The sequence below is a fragment of the Polyodon spathula genome, chromosome 22 (genome assembly GCF_017654505.1).
Source record: "Polyodon spathula isolate WHYD16114869_AA chromosome 22, ASM1765450v1, whole genome shotgun sequence".
Classification (NCBI taxonomy): Eukaryota; Metazoa; Chordata; class Actinopteri; order Acipenseriformes; family Polyodontidae; genus Polyodon; species Polyodon spathula.
The window spans coordinates 14,171,329-14,181,609 of NC_054555.1; the positions used below are offsets into that span (position 1 = coordinate 14,171,329).

At 39.7% G+C, this 10,281-nt stretch overlaps 1 protein-coding gene across 2 annotated transcripts in view; it reads right to left on the reverse strand.

Annotated features, from left to right (window-relative positions):
* The window catches only part of LOC121296813 (ras-GEF domain-containing family member 1C-like), an 85,613-nt gene extending 77,551 nt beyond the window's left edge, over positions 1–8,062 (reverse strand). For both annotated transcript variants that reach the window (XM_041222635.1, XM_041222636.1), the window contains exon 1: positions 7,274–8,062. The gene's annotated coding sequence lies outside the window, so the exon portion shown is untranslated. The remainder of the gene's footprint in view (positions 1–7,273) is intronic.
* Between the last annotated feature and the right edge of the window lie 2,219 nt (positions 8,063–10,281).

Below are 10,281 nucleotides of genomic sequence, written 5' to 3' on the forward strand. Positions count from 1 at the left end.
AGAGGCCAATGACAACTCTGAAACACCTACAACGTTCCATGGCTGAGATGGGAGAAACTGTCCATTTGTCAACAATAGCTGAGGTACTCCACAAATCAAGCCTGCATGGAACAGTGGCAAGAAATAAGCTATTTCTGAAAAAAAGCTCACGTAAAATCCTGCTTGGAATTTGCAAAATGGCATGTGGGAGATTCTGAAAAGATGTAGCAAAAGATTGTGTGGTCTGATTAAACAAAAATTGAACTATTTGGCCTAAATGCAATGCGTTATGTCTGGCGCAAACCCAACACAGCACATCACCCAGGTAACACAATCCCTACTGTGAAGCACGGTGGTGGCAGTATCACGCTATGGATGCTTTTCCTCAACAGGGACTGGGAAGCTTGTCAGGGTAGCAGACAAAATGGATGAAGCTAATACAGGTGAATTCTTGAGGGAAACCTGCCTCAGTCTGCAAAAGACCTAAGACTGGGACAGAGATTCACCTTTCAGCAGGACAATGACCCCAAGCACACAGCCAAAGTGACACTGGAGTGGCTTAAAAACAAGAAAGTGAATGTCCTAGTGGCCCACTCAAAGCCCAGACTTAAATCTGATTGAGAATCTGTGGCAAGATTTGAAGATTGCTGTCCACCAACGATCCCCATCCAACTTGACAGAGCTTGAACAATTTAGCCAAGAAGAACTGACGAATATTGCACAATCCAGATGTGCAAACCTGGTAGAGACTTACCCCAAAAGACAGCTGTAACTGCTGCCAAAGGTGGCTCTACCAAGTATTGGTGGTAGAGCCAAGGGGGGAGAATACTTATCTAACCAAGACATTTCAGTTTTTTTTTTAAATTTTTCATTAACTGTTGTTTCACAATAAAAATGATCTTGCCTCTTCAAAGTGTTGAGTAGGTTGTGTAAATCAAAGGGAAAAAAAAAATCCTATTTAAATGCATCAAGATTTCAGGTTGTAACACAACAAACTGTGAAAATGTCCAAGAGGGGTGAATACTTTCTATAGGCGCTGTATCTAGTATACACAGTCCAGTTTGTTTCCACTCACCAAAAGTAATTTTAGCTTTGGGCAGAAATCTGCTTAAAACCTGCATGCCATTACATCACTCCAAACATAACAAAACAATTTGTTAACAAAACAAGGTCATTTGGTCAACCAGTGCTCATCTGGTTCCTAGTAGCTGGTTAGGTCATAAAGGATGCCACTGATTCAGCATCAACAAAATAAGTGTATCCTATCAAAGTGACTGGGTAACCCATTCCATTCACTCCACATGCTCTGTGTAAATGAAGTGTCTCCTATCCTCGGTGCAAAGTCTCCAAGTAATGTTAACATGTTCAATGTCAATCAAATGCCCCTGCCCTCATGCATTTTTTCTTGGTTCTAAGCTCAACGATTCAGTTCCTACATGCTCTCACTGCAGCTTGCAGGGTTTTAAATGACATATGAAAGCTCTGCTATGGCTAACACAGTAAACCAGGAATAAAAACATTGTGACTTCATGGTCATAAAAGGGAATTGACTGATTGAGTTAAAATGTCAAAACACTACCAAACAATCCTAAAGGCTGATTAGGACTCTGCTCTCTTGGGGTGAAAGCTTTTAAACAGGTCAGAAATACTGGAAGTAACCGTGCCTAATGACTGCTGCTGCAGTGAATGTACTCATTGTGCAGTAAGCAGATGAACATGTTTGGAGTACAGTTCCAGTATACTGCTGGCACAGTCTGTCTCACACTGGTAATGCCTATTGAAATATCCTCTCTCCTAATTAATGACAAGGAAACACAATGCAATTTCCCTGTGATCTTCTATGCCACAGAATGTCACTTCAGCGGTGGTATCGATGGATTATTGTCACCGTGAGAGTCAAAGCACTGCATTAATATCCACATGCAAGTCCTTCTGACCTTTCACTCACATAATGACTATGTTACCATCCTCCCTCTCGCATTCATTTCATCTTTAAAATTTCTAGCCTGTCATGGTTCGACTGCACATTAAATAATCCTTGTTGCCATGTGGACTATAAAATGCAGCAGGCACTTAAATAAGTGAAACAAATGACACATGGGAATTTTTTATGTGCCTTTTTAATTTATTCGGCAATCACCTGCAAATTTATAATACTACTAACAGCTTTCTGTGAAAATTTGCATATAGAGAGGTTGGACAAAAAAAATAGGAACGGGGGTCATAAAACTGTAGCGTCAGCACTGCTGTGACAGGTTGTGTTTAAATTGCTCTGAAAGCATACCTTTCCTATCCCTGACTCACACTGCAGAAAAGCCTGCTCTCCAGAAAGGTCACCGCTTTGAAAGCACTTCAATCGGGAAGCATCTGTCAACCGATCACCTGTTGTCCGCCCGCTATGTCTGTCATATGCTTTCTACAGAGATGTGCAACGTTTATATATTACAGAATACACGCCAGGGACACAATTAGCATAATGAATCCATTATGATAATAATCAATTAGTTTACATGTACAGAAAAGACAGTACTACAATCCTGACGATTCTCTGTCGATTCACAGTTACTGGTTCATATGCATGGCTGATCAATGGAGTCGGGTTGGCATTGGCAACAATATGTTTCACTATCACCTCGAGCTGGTTAGAGGATTAACACGGCCCTGCATGGAATTTTGCTCCTGTTGTAATGTTTAGGCAGCCTAAACCCCACCAAAAAATCATACACGTCTTTTTCAATGCTAATGTATTATCTTTCATAGAATGTAAAGCCTAATCACCGATTTCACGTCGAACGACAGTTTGGCTGTTTTGCTGTCAAGAAGAACAGAAAGTTAGTGGTGTGGCATTCCACTGAGATCCCCTCCCGCTTTTTCTTTACCCTAGCTTGTCAACAATGACAATTGTTATTTGGAGGACTTGGACAGAAAAATGTAACTGAATGTTCTAAAATGGGTCGCTCTTCATTTACATTTAATGCCAATGACAGCGTACTGCTGTCGTTATTAAGATGCCACTTTAATAACTCTTATCGCAGGCAATATACAAAGTGAGCTACAATAGATTACACACAACTAGTGAAACTGGTACAAGCGTTATTGTAACATGCTGCTGTACATATTAGCATATACATATTTTAGGCAAGGGCGGATATACGACCGGGCACATGGGGCACGTGCCACGGGGCCCCCAAGCTTTGAGGGGCCCCCCCAAGAACTCTGTGGCGACAACATTCCTTTTGTAGATATAATGTGAAAGTGATCCGATTCAAATAAAAACACTTTTAATCTAGGTTTTGTTTAGTGTGTGTGTTTTATATACAACTGCTTGGCACTAGAAATCCCCATCCATCATGGTCACTGGACCATACTATCAATTTTTCTGTTATTTTCCCAGCGGTAACTAGCTTATCTCCCCAAAACACATTTTAGACTTACAATCCTTTGAATATTAACTGTGCATGAAATGTCCCGTGAAACATTTGCACAAACCCACCACCTAATTATACACAATGTCAATTCACTACTGAGCAAAATTAGAGTGGTGTCGAAATGGATCCAAAAATGGATCGACGTTACATGAGTGGCTTACAAAAAGGAAGCGAAAATTGGAGAAGGAGGCCAAAGCAACTTTGCTTTAACAAAACATCCCGTCAATAATTTATTATTTTTTTTTTTTAAAAGGAGAGTTCGACTGTGACAAAGACAGCTGTAGTGGGGAAGTCAGATCAGAAAAAACACACAGTACTGAGAGAGGAAATGATATGGATGCGCTGCTGAGCAGTTTATTATTATAAAATAAAAAAAGACACGGCACTGGCAGCCAAAACAAATTGACAAACAAAACGGACTAACACTAAACGAAACACGGTGAGCTTCTATTTTACTTAATACTATTACAATTACCTCGGTCTCAAATCCCGTTCTCCACTCACCGAACACACAACCCCGAGTGGGTGAAAACATGCTGCATTTATACAGCTGTACTGAGATTCGATTGCTAATCAATCATTCAACTGGAGTCTCGGTACAACTGCACGTGAATTAATAAAGTGCAATTCCCCATGCTCACATTTTATTACTTTTTTTTGCACGTGAAGTGCTGTGCATATCCGCAGAACTTCAACATGCTAAATATTACTCTGTAATTGTAGACTCAACACCTGATGTGTTGCATGTGGATCAGCTGCCATTCATCTTTAGATTTGTAAATGCTGATGGGAAAGTTGCTGAGTGCTTTATTGGATTTGAGCCTATCAAGAGCCACACAGACACAAGCCTTGTAGACTGTGTATTGGCAATGATAAGCGATTTGGGACTGGATTTATCAAATTGTCGGGGCAAATCATATGATAATGCCAGCAACATGTCTGGTTGGTACAATGGTCTGCAGTCTCACCTACATCGACTCAAGCCACTAATTCACTATGTTCCTTGCGCTGACCATTCATTAAACACAGTCACAGTCAATAGTGTCGAGAACAGTTGTCAAAATGAAACCAACTTTTGGGGATTTTTGCAGTCCCTCTACAATTTTTGCTCAGTGTCTACTTATCGCTGGCAGAAAGTTCTTCACAGTGATTCTAGCAGCCATTCACTCACTCTCAAATTGTTGTCAGACACACGATGGAGCTGTCGTGCGGATTCCACTCGAGCCCTTTGCCAGAGGTATTCCTCCATTAGAGAGGCCTTGAGACAACTGTTTGGAGACCCGAATCAATCGCCAGACACAAAACGAGAGGCTGCTTCAATACACAGTAAAATGGGACATCTTGAGACTGCTTTCATGGCTCAATTTTGGGACACTGTTCTTCAGAGATTTAAATTGACAAGGGTACAAGTGCAGAAAAGTGATATAGATTTGCTGACAGCAGTTTGTTTATTAGAATCGCTGGAATCTTTCGTGTCTTCACTTCGGGATCGGTTTGAAGACTTTGAGAAGTCTGCCACAGCAGGATTCAGCACCGACGTGTGTCCAAAATACCAGCATGAAATCCGGCGAACAAAAAAAGCCAAATCATTTGCTGACGACACAACAGAACCTACTGTGTCACTTGGAATCCAAAAATTTAGAGCAGAGACTTTCAATGTGATAATCGACAGGTTACTGTCTTGTCTCAATCACCGTCTGGGTACCTATAAGGAGCTAAACGATCATTTTGGGGTTCTCTTTGAAAACGGCATGTCTGAACTCAGTGACACATGCAAACAGGAAGCAGAGCTTGCTGCTGTTTACTCAAATGACCTTGACCCCAGCTTCGCTGATGAACTTATCCATGTCAAATTCTCCATTCAAACAGAGCCAAACAAATATCCTACTCAACTGCTTCAAATTCTGCAGAAAAATGACTCCATTCAACATTTCCCAATGTGTTAATTGCACAAGACTTTTTCTGACCTTGCCCGTTACGAATTGTGAGGGGGGGGCACACATTTTCATTGATGGCAAGAGTGAAGAATGAGCTGAGATCAACAATGTGCCAAAGGCGGCTTAATGCTTTATCACTGATGGAGATCGAGTCGGAATTGTTAAAAATAATGGACTTTAAGGACATCATAACAGAGTTCACCAAGAGGAAATCAAGGAGGAAGGTGCTGGCCTAAAAGGTAAGGCAGTAGTTTTTAGTGTGATTCATGTCTTAGAGTTTGGGTTGTGCAGGTTACATGCGTGAACTTGAGTGAACCCTATGAACATGCCGTGTTATCATAATTTCTGTTATGAAACAAAATTTTAGCATTGAAAACGTGCTCTAGAGTGGCATCATTTTGTTTTATAGCTAACAATGCACCATCATCACTTTGGGTGATATCGCTGCTTGTTGCAGACTCTGGGTTGGTGTGTAGATATACAGTATGCTGTGTTTTCATGTGGTTAAGTACTCTGTGTGAGTGAGTATTTGTGATTGTTGCATTGAGGGCAAATAGTGTTTTGTTGGTGCCGAGGTGTGTGTGTGTGTTATTGTTTAGCAGATGTCTGGCCCTATGAAATCTATGTTATTATTTTACATTTTTCCTAATTTGTTTTAAAAATAACCGATTTCGGATTTCCCCATAAAATTAAACACACACTAAAAACCTGATACATAATTAAAAAAACAAAATGCCTAATATGTGGATAAGTTACACATGGAAGCAAGGGTGCTTTGTGAACGGGTGGGCCCCGGATTTAATAAATCCGCCCCTGGTTTTAGGTTCTGCATATTATTGTTGTTTTACTGTACTACAGGTTCTTGTGTCTTCAATAAATGTTAATTGGTAAACTAAGCCTAATATAAAAATACCGGTAACTATGGCACTAGCTACTTCCAAATTATTTTGCACACGTATATTTATTTAGTAACAGTAATGTAGGCTATTTGTTCTGATCTGTTTCAGTCACGTATCCCAACACAATTCGATCTAACAAGCCGTATTACGCGTTTTAGAACCAAGCACAGCTTTCTCGGTGTATTGAAGTACAGCATTTGACTACAATCACCGTGTGCTTAGTTGAGCCAGCAGTAAAACGCAAATACCCCAGAGTGGATAAACCGAATTCTTCAAACCAACTGATCATTTCTTTTGGAAGTCTTTCGGCTTGTTCTCGACTTCAAATATAATGATAATATGCAAGGTGAATAAATCCCTATATATATGTGTGTGTGTGTGTATATATACACACACACACACATATATATATATATATATATATATATATATATATATATATATGATATATCTGATATATAATATATATGATAGATATATAATATATATATATATTATATATATACATGTATATATATGTGTATATGTATGTGTGTGTGCACAACTCATGTAAAATTTTTTATAACGTGCGTTAATATATATATAATATATTTTTATTAATATATATATAATCTATATATATATATATATATATAATATATATATATATATCTATATATATATACCAATACCGTCCATCTCACTGGGGAAGATAAGGGGGTCCAAGCTGCCTATTTTAAATCAATACGAGTTTTAATGTGTATATCCTAAGATGTACTTGAAATGATTGCATGTTTATCATTGAACAGCTAGTCTCTTATTTTGCAATACCAGAAAGTATTTTGTGTTTTTGGTTAAGTGCTGTGGACACTCCAAACACATTAAAATGACCTTCAAATATTTATGTTGTGTTTGAACTAATATGTACTGTACATTGCAGTGTTTGTGGGACGCGTGAAACGCAGGGTTAAATGCATTTATAAAGTAATATCTGGAAGAGGGTCCCCTTGCATGGCAACGTTCAAAACAGTGTGTACTGCTCGCCACTTACCAATTCTACTCGCACTTCATCCCCATGTTGCAGATTCCAGTTAAACAGCCGTGTCCTTAATAAGAGACGATTAAAATAATCCAAAATTCCGATTATAAATACAGCTTTTACGGGAACAAAGTCTGTTTTCAAAAACAAGTCAGGCAGTCACAGCAGTGTGTGCAGAAAATGAAGCAAATCTTGCAAGGAAGTGCTGTTCACAATTTGTAAAACCGAAATCCAGTTAAACGCATTGGTTGGTTGTTTTTTTCACCGAGTTGCTACTTCCCGATCGATACACAGTAACTCCAGTTATTGAACAGGCTTCACGGTATCTCCCAACAAACCATCCAGATAGCCTCCTCTAGTGAGGGAAAGGGGTCTGCTTTAATCCAGTACAAGGAAACAAGCAGCTGAAATTTGCTCTGGGAGGAATGGGAAAACACCGCGCACACAGTCAATAGACGCGCACACCTCTGAAAACAAGAAGCAATGAAGCGGAGCAGCGAGGCAGGATAGTGGGAGGGTAGGGTTACACACCGGCTTCTTCAGTCAGCAGCGTCACAAATCCTGAAAGAAAAAAGAAAAGAAAAAACCCTCACACTGTGCTGCCCTAAAAAGACGAGTGTATATCACTGTGGCAGCGACGAACTGCAAAACGTGGCGCGCTACATCGGAGTCAGGTGCACCTTTTTTCACCTAACACACACAACAAATAAATCAGAAACACTTAAATAAGCTCTTTGCTATACTACAGCTACTTCCTCTTATGTGTCTGAGAGTCGCTCGCTCTCTTCTCTCTCTCTCCCAGGCAATGCTGAGACATGCATTCAAATGGGCGAATGCCTGCAGGGCAAAAAGGTTACCTCACAAAAGGCTACCACATTCTGTAGACACACTGCGGAAAGAAAACAAAAGCCATCCGAAAACAACTTTCCTCATTCTCTGAGCCAAGCCCCGAAACCACAATACATTACACAGGTTCCCTACTTTCTTTGTTTCTCGTTTTCTGCCCCAAGATTTCGTCATATGGCCAAGCTTAACTATAACTCAGCTTAGCTTTCACTGTGCCTGTCATCATCTGAATGGACGTGGGTAGGTACTAACAGAAGGCTATAATATTTGGTAAGATCATAAATTGCCTTTAGATACTAGATGAATAGAAAAGGGGACATCCTAATAAGCTGAATTAGCATTAGATAGACTACATGTACCTGTTTCTTTTCACACTGTTTATTAATATATACATTCTGGAGCAGAAGGCTAAACTATGGAAGGATTACTGGGCGGATTAGGTCCCCTGGCTGTTAAATTCTCATGCTGACTTTAAAAATCTAGTCAAAAAGCTTTTAAAGGTTTGCTCATAAACATTTGTGGTCCTAATTGTCGGTGTGCTGTAAATACTATGCATTTTTAATGCAAGCATTGTTTTAAATCAGGGGTCGGTAACCTCAACATAAGCAGGAGTTGCTGTGGCGGCCCACAAGATGGATTGTGGGCTGCCACCAACAAAACTGAACTATTTTTAACTCAATTGTCAGGTTGCAATACCTACATAATACCAACGTACTTAGAGAAACACACTGGGCAAAGCATAAAGTACAATTATACTGTATTTATTTAAAAAAAAGGAAATCTTTAAACAAAGACATTACCGCTATACCGCTGCCATCGTCTTTTCAGTCAACAATCTTAAACCACACAGAATTCAAACAGTGCTTATCTGTGCAACAGCAAAGATAAATAACTATTTAAATGGGTTTCATTTACTTTTACTAGCTGCCCGTTACTTCTGTGTTTCTCAAAGAAAAAAAAAAAACTCCACAAAAAATAAGTGGGCAAATAGTATTTTGAAGGCACGTGGATTGGCACCAAAAGCAGCCATAACACACAAATGCAGGTTTACTCTATTCCCATTTAACATTACATGTGGTTATTAAATTGAACATTTTGCTCCCAGCAAGGGAAAAAAATAAACATTTCTCTTAAATTAAAACAATCTATTTAATTTGGCCAACTTCACCTCTATAGTTCCGCTGGCTCAACACTTCGCATACAGTTACTGCATAAGCATTGATTACGTACTTCCACGTGACGTTGGCTGTGTGCCTTGGAACTGTTGCCTAACAACCACTGACAGACTGCGTGCAGTGTGAGAAAATCATTCCAGCAACAACAACAAGGAAGCTGGCTGCGCAAGTGCCGAGGTGGCAGATCTAATTAATGTTTCTTAAAATGTAATACATTGATAAGGAAACTCAGAGGGGTTTCAGAGGTGCTTTGCAAATGATGCACAGAGCCTTGTTGCAAAGAGATGGGGAATCCTTACTTTGAAGGATATTGCTGAGCAGGCTGTAGTTCCCACTGTGCAGAAGATTGAAGGTTTAGGACAAGAACAGTACAACATGTTTGTCAGGGAATGACTAGAAGTTTACACTTTTACATGACCATATTAAGAGAAATAAACTGCTGCTGTTTAGCTGCCCTCCAGCAACAAGTCAGGCAAGATCTAAGCTACAGGGGGACAGTTTAAAGACTAACTACACTTTGTTTAGCAGCCTCTATGTTGCTCTTCAGTCATGGAAAGGTGATCCTGGCGAATTTTTTTAACATGAGAATCAGCCTTTCCCTCCTTCTCTCTCAAAGCTGGGATGAAGTCCGACATTTTAGTCTGCCTGGATGATGTCTCTCCTTCACATACAGAAGCTCCTCCCACTGTGGTGGCTGTCCTCGATGGGGCAGTGATGGTGAGCATTCTCAGAGCAGGTACAGCAAAGACATTTGCACATTGTTTTGTTCTAATAGTTATTTTGTTCTAATACAGTTTGTAGTAGATTCCTATCAACAGTCCCTGTGCACCAACATTATTCCCAAAACCTTAAAAAAGTCCTGGTTTGAAAAATGCCAGATAGCCCTCCTGACATAATTAAAACAAACAATCACCAGTCATATTCAAATATGGCTCCACTACTTTAAGAAAAAGTACAAGCACATTCAACAATAGAACATTTTCACAGAATACCTTAATA